Source organism: Dermacentor variabilis, chromosome 6 (assembly GCF_050947875.1).
Source record: "Dermacentor variabilis isolate Ectoservices chromosome 6, ASM5094787v1, whole genome shotgun sequence".
NCBI lineage: Eukaryota > Metazoa > Arthropoda > Arachnida > Ixodida > Ixodidae > Dermacentor > Dermacentor variabilis.
The window spans coordinates 25,969,445-25,981,598 of record NC_134573.1 but is presented as its reverse complement, the minus strand read 5'-3'; the positions used below and the strand labels follow the sequence as shown (position 1 = coordinate 25,981,598).

Here is a 12,154-nt window from a genome sequence, read left to right as displayed (position 1 = left end):
TCATCTATGCATGATGCATGCCTATCAGACATGGTAATTCATACCTGTTTACTGGAAGTAAACTAACAATCCTTTTCGGCAAGCCTGCCATATCAATGATAGGTGGACTGTTATTCAAAATTTGCACAATGAGTGCAACATGTGTTGTCGCAAGCAGCCATCTAAATTTTATGCTCATCCCTTGCTATGCATGTGACAAACATGCTATGCACATCACCCTTCAATTGTGCGAGAGCACTGAAGGCCATCATTAGTCATACACGTCGGAGTTTAACCCCCGATCAGAAGCTCAACAGCCAGATGTCCACAGCCATAGAGCCAGCTTGGTATATCTGGGAGAATTAGTTGCAAATGAAACGCACAGCTTTGGGGTAGGGCACCAAAAAGAAAAATAATTTGCGCTGCATTAGTAAATCACCCTTATACAACACCAGAAAAGCCATCCCTGAGAAGATGCTTGCCCAGCCAGGAAAGACGTAAAAATAAAAGATGGCTGGTGCCTTGAAGTTCCGTTCCCGTGCCAGCTCACTGCGATGTTGGATTATTGACAGCATCAACTCAGGCCACGGAGCAAGAAACTTTTAGGAGTGGAAACTCCGCTGTTTGCGGCAACCAGAAAAAGTCACAAGCCCACAGAGCCATTATCATGCTGGTGGCCTAGAAAGAAATTGCCACCGTTTCGGCTGCCAAGGCAACCGGTCGAGTATGTTGCTTCCATTCGGCCGTGCGCGCCTGACTTCTACTGAGGGCACTTTTGCGCACTTCTTTAGTGCTGGTAGCCCGGAGAGTTACTGGTGCTACGCTTCAACCATTTCAGCACAGTAAAAAATAAAATGCATTCCTTTCAATGACCGCCATAACAACTGTAGCTTCTGGTTGTACATGGCGCTATTGTTTGACACCCATGCGATGACTTTGACTCTGTGGGCGCAAGCGCTGCTCGTCGAAGGCAAACATGCCCTCACTTTCTTCGGGTATGTGACCAAGCCCAGTTTCATCTGCTGGAGGAGAACACTGTCGTCGTACGGCACAGAGTTTACGACCACACGGCAACCGAGAAGGTAACAAGCGGCTACCACTTGGTCAGTAGAATAAGAGATTGCAATGGAAAGGGTGTAAAGCACTTTATATTGCCCACCACTTCATGTACAGTCTGACCGTTCTTGTACATTACAGGTTGGTAACTCTCGTGCACTGTGTGCACGCTTCTTGCTCATTTTTTTTTTTTTTTACTGTCGCTGCTGCAACCCACTGTGTTTTGTGCCGTTGTGCTTACTTTGATTTGCAAGCATGCCTAAGTGTTGCAGTTGCTGGACTGTAATGAATGAAGCAAGAATGTCATTAGATGCAGCGTTTGTGAATTTAGCTTTCATGGCACGGTCTGTATGGGCATGACAGAAGAAGCATTTGCAGCCAAACGCTATACTAAGAGGACGAACTGGAAGTGCAAGGCTGGCAGACTAGGCGGTACGAAGGGCAATGCACCTGATGTAGAACTGTTGGGAGATGCCGAAATCAAACACATGATAGTAGACATGAGCAAGAAGATAACCTCTCTCCTCCCTTTGACTGACAAAGTCGGAGAAGTGGCAAGGCTAGCTCAACTGCTCACTGATAAATTTGATAACATTCAGGAGCGTCTAAACAAGCACGAGAACGAGATAAAATGCATTCATGGACGAGTTGATAAAATCGCGAAAGCCTGTAATGCTAGAAATTTTGCCCAGCTAAAACTTGACATTGAAGACCTTGAATGGCGCAGCAGGCTCTTGAACATTGAAATCCACGGAATACCTGAGGAAGAGGACCTTCTATCTAAAGTCAATGATGTCGCTACAAAGTTGTGTGTCGGTAAACTTGTTTGTGCAGACATTTCCGCCCTTCACAGGATGACATCCAAGTCGGGCAAGATACGGGGAGTGATCGTTCGCTCTGCGCACCAGGACACACGTCACATCTGGCTGGAGAGGAGGAAGGCTCTCCGACAATCTAGTGAGGGCCTCTATATAACAGAGGAACATGACTAGGCATGCAAGGATGCCCCTTGGTATAGCAAGAGCATGGGCTGCAAGGGTTGGGTATGATTATGCATGGCACTCGAACGGGAAAGTCCTGGTGCGCAGAAAGAACGGGGAACCAGCTGCAGTCATCAGGGGCGAGGACGACTTGACTGCCCTGTGTGACTGACTTTCTATTTTGTCAGCGTATCTGCTTGTGTAATGTATTACACGACTTGCAATGGATTCCTTAGGATGTATTACACTCACTGAATTAGAATTTGATAAGCACAGTGGTTTTCTTTGGCGCTTTCACTCAAATGTGCAGTCCATTGAAAACAAGGTCGTGGAACTTGAATGTCTTTTTAAGAGGATGAATTACTGCTTTGATATTATGTTCACAGAAACCTTGCAATTAAATGACTTGGATATTTTTCAAATTCCCGACATGGAAACGTTCTTCATGCGTAGGCTAACCCGACGAGGTGGAGGCGTGTCTTTGTTAGTTAATAGTTCTTCTAAAGCAGTTCTAGTTGACAAGTTTTCTTGTGTAACTGCTGATTACGAAGTAGTGTGTGTTCTTTTTAGCAATGTCGTCACTGTTTCCCGTTATCGTCCTCCAGATGGCAACATATGTCCTTTTCTTGTTTTCTTAGACAACTTGCTTAAATTTGTAAATGAAAATCAGTATAGTGTCATCAGCGGAGACTGCACTATAGATATGAATTGCGATAATGTAAAAAAATTTGAGTTCAAAATTCTGCTTTCATGCTATAACTGAAAACGTAGTAAATATTCCTACAAGGGTTACCACGTGCTCACAGACTATTATTGATTTGTTTATAACAAATTATTATAACTCCCTAATTACAACAGGAGTGCTTTCATACCCCATCAGTGACCATAGGCCAATAAGCTGTTGTATTAAGACCAACGGTCCTAGAGTGGACACTGATGTTGCTTCTGGTTTCCAGTGTGTCTCGCAAACAGCTCTGGATGCTTTCTATTTGAATATAAGTAACGTGTGTTGGGACAATATTTTTCATTCTATTGATGCCAATGAGGCATATGATACTTTTTCGAGTTGTTTCTCGGCAGTATACAAAAACACTTCATCTACAAATGTCCAGAAAGGATGAAAGGCTGTCGAAAGCCATGGATGACGCGTGAGCTTTTGCACAAGATTGAAAAAAAAAAGATCGCTTATTTAAGAAGTTCATGCGTATGCATAAAGAAGCAGACCTACTTGCATTTAAGCGGTTTCGCAATGCCTTAGGTAAGGAACGTAAGAAATCAAAGGAAATGTATTACTTTAATCTATTTTCTTCCTGTTCTAAACAAACAGATGTATTATGGAACAAGCTGAATTCACTTATAGAACGGAGAGACAGGAAGGAACCGGTGACGGAAGTCTTGCACGGTGGGGGAACAGTCAGTGGTGACTGTATGGTCACCATGTTTAACAACTATTTCGTGCAGAGAGATTTTGACACTGGGCCACGTGCATCCTACACAGCTCTTGATCCTCATAATGTAAATACTTCTTTTTAGAAGCAACAGTAGAACATGAAGTTTGCGCTATTTTCTTGGGCTTCAAAAACAGCCATAGTTGCAATGCTGATGGGCTGCAAGTAAGGCCCCCCCAGTCAAATACGTAACAAATAAAATTGCTCCTGTACTGACATACATACGTACATACATACATACATACATACATACATACATACATACATACATACATACATACATACATACACAGTGGTAGTGACGGTGAAGAAAGAAGCAGTACGGTGGAATACAAAACTAGCTTTTATTGGGCGAACTTGTGCCCACAAAACAGGCTACACTTATAGCACAACGATAGCGGCGAACACGGTCGGCGATCGTCGGAAATCTGACCAGCGGGTCGAGCGCGTCGGCTTTTATAGAGCAGTCGTCGAATGTTCCAGACTAATCGTTCGGACCCGCGTGCCTTCCACAATGTTCTACACCATTCGCGTTACGCGATGGAATCAGATAACACAAGGTTCGGCGACAACAGACAGCCGGGTAGAAGCATCGATAACTTTCCAGAAACGTCGGATACATGCAGGCGCGTCCCTCGCTGTGCGATTACATTTGTTAAGCGGCGAAACGTGGTCGCCCGATAAAGATAAGTACACATGTCAATATATATATAACATGTATTTTAATGTGTGTTTTTCCATCCAACATGCAAGTGGCTCTAGTAGTGGCTTTTTATAAGAAAGGAGACAAGAAAGACTTCAATAATTATTATAGACCAGTGTCGATACTGCCTGTATTTTCTAAAGGTTTTGAGAGAATAATCTATAATCGACAATATCCTTTCCGTAACAAGCACGTGAAAACGAAATGCCAGTTCTGATTTAAAAGAAATGATCAACAGAACTAGCTCTTCTCGACCAGGAAGACTATATATTCGAGAAATTTGCACAAAAACAATTTGTTCTTGGTGTTTTTGTTGATTTTATGCAAGCTTTTGATTACATAAATCACAAAATTTTATTTGATAAATTAAGTCACTATGGCATTCGTGGGCTTCCCCTGATGCTACTGAAAAGTTATCTTTCGGAAACATGTCAGTTTGTGTCGATGAATGCAATAGTATCTGACAGAAAGCAAATAATCTCAGGGATAGCGCAGAGTCAGCATTCTCGGGCCTTTGATCTTTAATTCATATATAACTGACATAGTCCATATATCTTCAGAAGGTAAATTTATAATTTATGCTGACGACACTAGCATATTTGTTTCGTCTTCATTGGATGCCGAACTTTTTCATAAAGGTAATGCCATTTTAGAGGAATTAAGCACGTGGGCAGCTAATAACCAATTAAAGATGAGCACAAAGAAAACAAAGGCTGTGGTGTTTCATTCTATAGGTAGGCAGGTTTCAGTAGTAGGTAACCTAGTTTTTCGCTGCTCGGAGATAGAGCTGGTTAGCTCTATTAAAGTACTTGGTGTGCATTTTTCAGAATCACTGCAGCGGGATGAGCATATCAATGCAATATTACAAAAGTTAGGTGCAATAACGGGAATTCTCAACCGAAACCGCTACTTAATTCCGAAGTCAATAAAATTGCTGATCTACAATACCCTCTTCGCTTCTTATCTAAACTATTGTCATTTGGTCTGGGGGACTACTACACAATCAAATTTCTCATGGCTATTAGTAATGCAATAAAGTTTTGAGAATAATTGAGAATGTGCCACTCCAGCATTCTACTGTGGAGCTCTTTAAAATTCTCTTTTCAAGGGTTTAGCAAATCTCCATACGAAGGAAGTATCACATAACACAAGAACAGAAATATGGAATGTTCCGTATTGTCAAACTGGCTATGGTTGGTAAATGCTTCAAAACAAACTTTCACGTCTACTAAAATGAGTTTAATAAAAAACAAATCGATATTCGTGAAGTAAAATTATCTGACTTGTACACATTCCTTCTAGCCTAACATTGACCTCTAAATCTGTTTATGATTGGTATTTAATTATATTGTTTCAATGCCATCATTACTATGCATATGTTATGAAATGTTGTGATGTCATTCGACGCTGAGGTGAAGTTACGTATTTTAACGCATGATGCCCTACATAGGACAGTAACTAGTTTAATATGATAGTTTTGTTAAAATGTATGACCACGTGAACAAAAGGTGTGTGCCTCTGCTGTTGTCTTTGCCAGTATGGGCGCGAAGGACTCCCTCAAGCCATCCTTGAATGGCTTTTCCCATCACATCTATGTGATAAACCAATAAAGAATCAATCCCAAATGTGCATAGTAGTTCAAGCACTCGGTTAGTGCAGCCTCGATAGCTTTTTCTTTCTCTTGCAAGACTAACACTGTTCCTGGCTTTGCAGAGGCTGTGTTGTCTCATGCGCATAGCGACGTAATACCGCAGTCTCTTTGCAACGGCCTCATTCTTGTGCTCGTGGCATGAAAAAGTCAGTGCGAAATTGTCAAGAACGTGTTCACTGGTGCTCCAGAACAGATCGCAGTCGTTCATGCTCTTTGAGAAGAAATTGTCAGCACAGCGAAGCATTTCGTATAATTGCGAGTTGGGGTGCGCGAGACCACTTCGTGTCTCGCAGTGCGTCTGTGCTGCCTCCGGCCTACTCGTGGTTGTGACAGAGAGACTGCCTGCAGTTTGCGCAGGGGAACAACTTTGCCATTTTTCGGCTGACGAACCCTGTTACACAGTACAGGATGGCATGGACAACATCGGCACTGCGGTAGTCATGTCGGACTATGTCATCACAGTCCCATTTTTCAATTTCAAAGAGCCCGTCGAGATTTGCTTTGAGCATGCCTATGTTCGGCCCGTCTGATTTCTTGCTCTTAAATACAGCTCTAAAGGCGCTTCCTCTCGTGCTTCGCAGTTGCCGAGCTTAGGCGGTTTCAGCAGACTGTACACGGCGAGCATTCTGTACAGCCGAAGGAATGTTGCCACATCGGGGTGGTAATTTTCACCAGCTGCCTGTCGGACTTTTCCAAAGAATCGTTCTAGAGGGTCTTGATTGAATTTTGCAGTGAGAACATATTTGAAGCCGCATTCGGTTAGCAGATATTCTGTCAGGTCTAACGTAGATAAGATGGATACTCTGAGGCCTTTGGCTGTTGTTAATGGAGTAGGTAACATTTCTTTGATGATAACACCACAGTTAAGATTGCATTCTGAGTCGTTCAGCCATTGCAGGGATTCCTTAATCACAGGAATGTCTTTGCCTTCTTTGTGCACGGCGTCGCCGGGGTGTCACCTGCTCATTCAGTCAAATAGGTCAGTGATACATTCTGTAAACTCCACAGTACCCGCCGCCTCCAGTGTATTGAACACGTTCTGCTCAATGCAGTACTTGATAGCCAAAGCCATAGATAGGCTGAAGACCTCCGCTGCGAGTTTCACATGCATGAAGTCTATGAGGGGTGTAACATGGTGGCTTGTTATTTTGGGGCATACCTTCAAGCCGCCAGCATTCTTCAGATCTTTGTGGACAGCTATATAGAAACACCATTTCACCCACTCTCCTTTTACTTTGAGCAGACAATGCTTTAATAGCCTATTCTTAATGCACTTAAAGAGGTGTGGCACGTCCGAAAATATGTACACCTTTCCAATGAAACTTAGTGCTAGGCTAGTTAGTGATGCATTCTTTAAAACTGATGGTAGCATTAAAAGGGATGAACACACGGTGAAAAGATGACACAACGACGAGGGAATGCTACTGACAACTGGTCGTGCTCTTTAGTCCTATCAAGCCTGCCTCGGGCCATGTTAAAAGACTATGCAAGATTCTCAGAGCAGAGATCTGGCGCAAAGTAAGGACTTTCAGGACTGATTACACCTGGCCTGCAATACGCAATACCCTGAGTGGCTCGCTGCATGGATGTTTCACACCCTCAAGTCCCAGGCTGCTCAGATCACAGAGCTAAATTGGTCCTTCTTACTTAAAGGGCCCCTGAAACGGTTCGGACAAATTTTGTAGACGCGTAGGGTTCAGCTTAAGTAGAACATTCGCACCACAATTTAAGTGAAGTGTTACGTATTAATGGAGCTACAAGCGATTAGAAGTTACCCTCCTCCCTAGCCATGCTTTTCCTCCTCAACTCGTTCGCCGAGCGAGCGGGGCTAAGCTCCGCCTTCACTGGTTCAGCGTCACGATGCGACGTCACATCGTCCACTTCCGGTTGTTTTGGAGCCCGCCCCCGCCCGCGCGAGACCTCTCCGCTAGCCGCTTGGCCGTCGACCCCAAGCGAGAGCTATCGAAGCAGCGTGCGTTGCGAGCATTCTGTCATAGCGCCGAACATGTCTGGTATTCCGTTAACCACACACTAGCGGTAACCACAGGCAAGCTGGTCATTTCGGCAAATGACTGGAGGCATAAACTCAAGCTGATGAAGGAACTTTAGCGTAGACGTACGTGAGCGGCCTGATCGCTCTGCACGGTCCATACACTTGTTGGCGCAGCGCTTAACCAGCCAAACACAGCACTAATATTGCTCTAACCAAGTGTAAAACATTTTAAACATTTATAAAAACAACGTGTTGATGATTACACTCTCACGAAAAATACACACCAGCAACAAAGAAGAATACACTTCGTTGCTGCTACTGTGTATGGTTGAGCTCTGTGCCACCAGGTGGCTGCACTGTGCAGACCATTCACATTTGCCCTTCTGCTCATCTCATGGGTCATCCCGTTACGGCACAGTCAAGCGGCCAAACTCTGTCCCCTTGCGCTTGCGTTTGCTCTAATACCGGACTCGCGAAACGCTATTGCGTTAGTAATCTTCCGGTGTAAAGTGACGGCCACAAACGCGCAAATCCTGGCGCCGATCGGATAGCGGCAGTCCGATGCCCAGCAGCCAGTTCGCTCGTACGCTGCCTTGCAGAGGGACACAATGTCACAGCTTGACACATTGCCAGTCGCTACTTTTGCAGTCACAAGGCAACAAAGTCGAATCATAGTGCTCGCGAAAAGACAGACCGATTCTGACTGCGGAGCTCTCGTCAAAACGGAGTACGTTGTAACACAAGCAGACGACACTTGCTGTGTGCCGGAAGTGCTCAAGTGTACTGAAAAATTATTCTTGTGCATTCTTTTTATGTTACTTTCTTTTCATAAAAACAAATTAGCTAACATTCCAACTATTATGAAGATCATTTGTTTACCATAAAGTTGGAAAAATTATCGATCACGCGCCCTTGTCAGCCAATCGGATAGCTCGCCCCACTGACGTCGTATGGGTGATTTCGGTCATATGGGTAGGGGCGGCTTAAATTTCCGCCGAGCACTGTGCTGCGATCGGCAGCGATGTGCATTTTTAAAACCTTATAATAAATTATATGCTTTACGCGGGGCACTTAGATGTGTCAATTAATGATCAGAAGGACCTACTCTAACAACTCAGTACGTTTGTAGAAAATCGTCAAAAGCGTTTCAGGGTCCCCTTAAGCACCTTCTCAGTAATGTTGCAAGGAATGAGCGTGCACCCAAGAAGGCAGTTGTGGTTGTAGGGGATGTCACGATTCCCGAGAAGGTTCAACAAGTTTTGCAAACAGAGCCAAAATATGCCGTTGATTCATTTGTGCCAGCTCATGACCTGCTCACCACCAACATTGCCCAGAAGGTCAAAGGAAAAGACCGTGAGAGGTGCCTTCTTGAGGGAGTAGACAGCATCGCAAAGTTTGTTCTCAACATGGCCAGTCGTACCTCGAGACAAGTGTTAGACGGGATTGTTGCATATTTTAAGGAACACAAGCTCTCTTTTACAAGCGGACAAAGACTGAGGCTTCGTCATCATGCATGCGGGCATGTACAAGTGAAAAAAAAAAATGATGTGCGTATAAAAACCAGGTTCATGAAGGTTCATAAAGGTTCATGAAGGTTCATAAAGAGTTGAACCTGATAAAACTAGGCAATGATATCTCCAATTGCAGAGATAACATTTGTAATGCTTTCTTCACAGCAAAAACTCACAAACCTGGCATTCCTTTTAGGAACATTATCAGTGAGAACGGAACCAGGCAGCAATGTGTCAGCCACTTTGTACTATGTAAGCTTTAGTCAATAAAAGTGAACGATCCCTTCCCGACAAAAAAAAATCCCAAGTTTCAAACTTTCTCCAGAATAACCGCCATGTTGGCTGCACCTTCTCTGTGGATGTTGAGGATTTATTTTATTCTGTCCCTCAACCTGAACCTTTAGTTGCCGTGAAAGAATCTGTCGAAAATTCAGGCAAGCTTTCTTTTCAGTCCACAGCAGGAGTGTCTCTTGATTTTTTAAAGCTTTTAGAATTTTGTCTGAGTGTCATTTTTATCCTTTTTGACAGGCAGCCTTTTCTGCAGTGCAATGGCATTTGTATAGGGTGCTGTGTTGCACGCATCTTGTGCGACATCTTTTTAGCTCCTGTCGATTGCCTTTTGGGTCGAGATTTTATTGGAGGCCTGATTTTAAAGGTATTTAGGTATGTTGCTTTTCTGTCTTTTTAAAAGCTTGTAATGACGCCTCTTTTGAAGATTCTGTACGACAGGTCTTAAGTGCTTTTAACGACCATGGTAAAGGCCTGGCTTTTACCCATGAACTACCGCAAAATGGCGAGATACGCTTTTTAGACCTCAGGCTGAGGATAACTAAGGGACACACACACCTGTTGGGCGTATTTTCCACGTGCAAAGAAAACTTTTGCCCTATGAATCGTCTCATTCAAAGACCGTAAAAAGAGCAAGTTCATCGCTCTGCATGGAACCGGCGCTTCAAAAGTCGTGCCTGCACGAAATGCCTTTTAGCTTCGACAATCAGGTATGCAGGCTTCCCTTGCTCGGTCCTTTTAGCAGTCGCTGAAACTGCCCTCAAGAAATTTGGTCCCCGATGAATGAAGGCTGCACCTGAACGCATGAAGACCAAACCTGAGGTGATGCCTTACATTCATAAGGTTTCACACACCCTCGAAATGTGGCCAGCAGGCACAACGTAACGCTTGCTTTTTTCTGCGCCAAACAAGTTGGCAAAGCTGTATTCCCGCATCTGCGGTGAAGGTCAGCGCGGTTGCAAAATGCAGCATGAAGATGTATTCGTCAGGTGCACCCTAGGAGTGGCACACTTTATCCCCAGCTGTCCTGTGGCAAGTGCCATGTCAGGCAGACGAGGCATTGCCTCAGTGACCGCTTAAGGGAACATTCTCAAAATTTAACAAACCAAGACAAGCTTGCAAATTTAGTTTCGCATGTGATGGTTTGTGAGTGCGTGCCACGCTTCAAAGAAGCAAAGATACTGCGCAGAAATGCAAGCACAAAGGCAAGAGTGTTGCTGGAAGCATTCCTCATACAAAAAAAGGCGGGTCTGTGCATCAGCGATGTTTAGATAAATTTGTACTCTGCTGAGCGCACACTTCTGGAGAGATGTGTAAAACCATAACACATGGCTTTTCGTCCGTTGCCGTCTTTTATTTGTCATTTGTTTCACTTCTTGCTGCTTGGTTTTATCATTTCACTTCCTGTGACTGCTTGCGATATTGCGATATCATTATTTGTAGAGGAAGGCTGGCGCAGTTCGGTTGTGCGCATGTGTTGTGCTTGTCTTAAATTTGAACCCTTTAAAAAAAAAATAAACCAGTTGTCAGCAGCATTCCCTCGTCGTCGTGTTGTTTTTTCACAGTGTTCATCCCTTTTAGCGCTACCATCAGTATTAAAGAGTACACCTCTCAGTCTCTGTACATCGGGTGCTCAAAGAAGTGCGTGGCTGTGTTCAGTTTCCCACTGACGCCAAGCTCAGTCCACATTTTTCTGTTGCAGCTGGCGCTATCACATACAATGCCATCAACGACTGCACCTGCGTTTTCCAACATCCCTGTCGTTTGCAGCACCAAGTGGCTCAGAACAGTTCCTTTTGCCGCTCCTTTTGATGCAAACACCCCAATAGACTGTGCATAATTTTTTTCCAAAGAGACAAGACAAACACAAGTCCGTGGTTGGCCAGCGCAGACATTTCACCACTACCCTCATCGTATTCAATGAGGCCGATGTAGGTTAGCGTTTTCAAGTCCACACGTTTTTTCCCTCACCTGCACCTCGTCGAAGAGAAACATGCCATGCCTTTGCAAGTTAGATTTCACATCTAATTTCTTTTTCAGTGCTGTAAAGAAATCCAAATCAAAAACAGATTTTAGCCCTATAGTAGCAATGTATTTCTTATGGTTCTAACGCAGGGCAAAGGCAATACATTGCTTTCCCGAAGAAACCTGTAGCTTGATGGTGAACGAATGTGCAGCAGAAGACAGTAGCAGCCAGTTGCCCGTGTAATGCCTTCCCTGTTTTGACGTAGCTTTCGTGGCATCTATGCACTCCGTTAATAGCATATGGTGCGTTTACAGGAGCCTCATTTTCTTTTGCCAGATCTTCCACTTCGCTGTCTTCTAGGTTTTTAACTTGCTCTTTTTACTTGGGCAGTTCATTGACAAGTTCTTTCTTCCTTTTATGGAGCCTTAACTTTGAGTGGTAGGCCTGCCTTCGCAATGCTTCCAACTTCGGTGTCTTCGAAAGACTCACTGGAAGTCATATGCATGTATCTTTCACTCGTTTTTATTTCCCCGCTTTGTGAACATGCTGCTTGTTGTCTAAGGATTTGCATGATCTGCA

General features: G+C 44.0%; 1 protein-coding gene across 1 annotated transcript in view; it reads right to left on the bottom strand.

Annotated features, from left to right (window-relative positions):
- Positions 1 to 12,154, bottom strand: part of Clic (chloride intracellular channel protein 5) — an 89,908-nt gene that overhangs the window by 27,338 nt on the left and 50,416 nt on the right. The gene's annotated exons all lie outside the window — the stretch shown is intronic.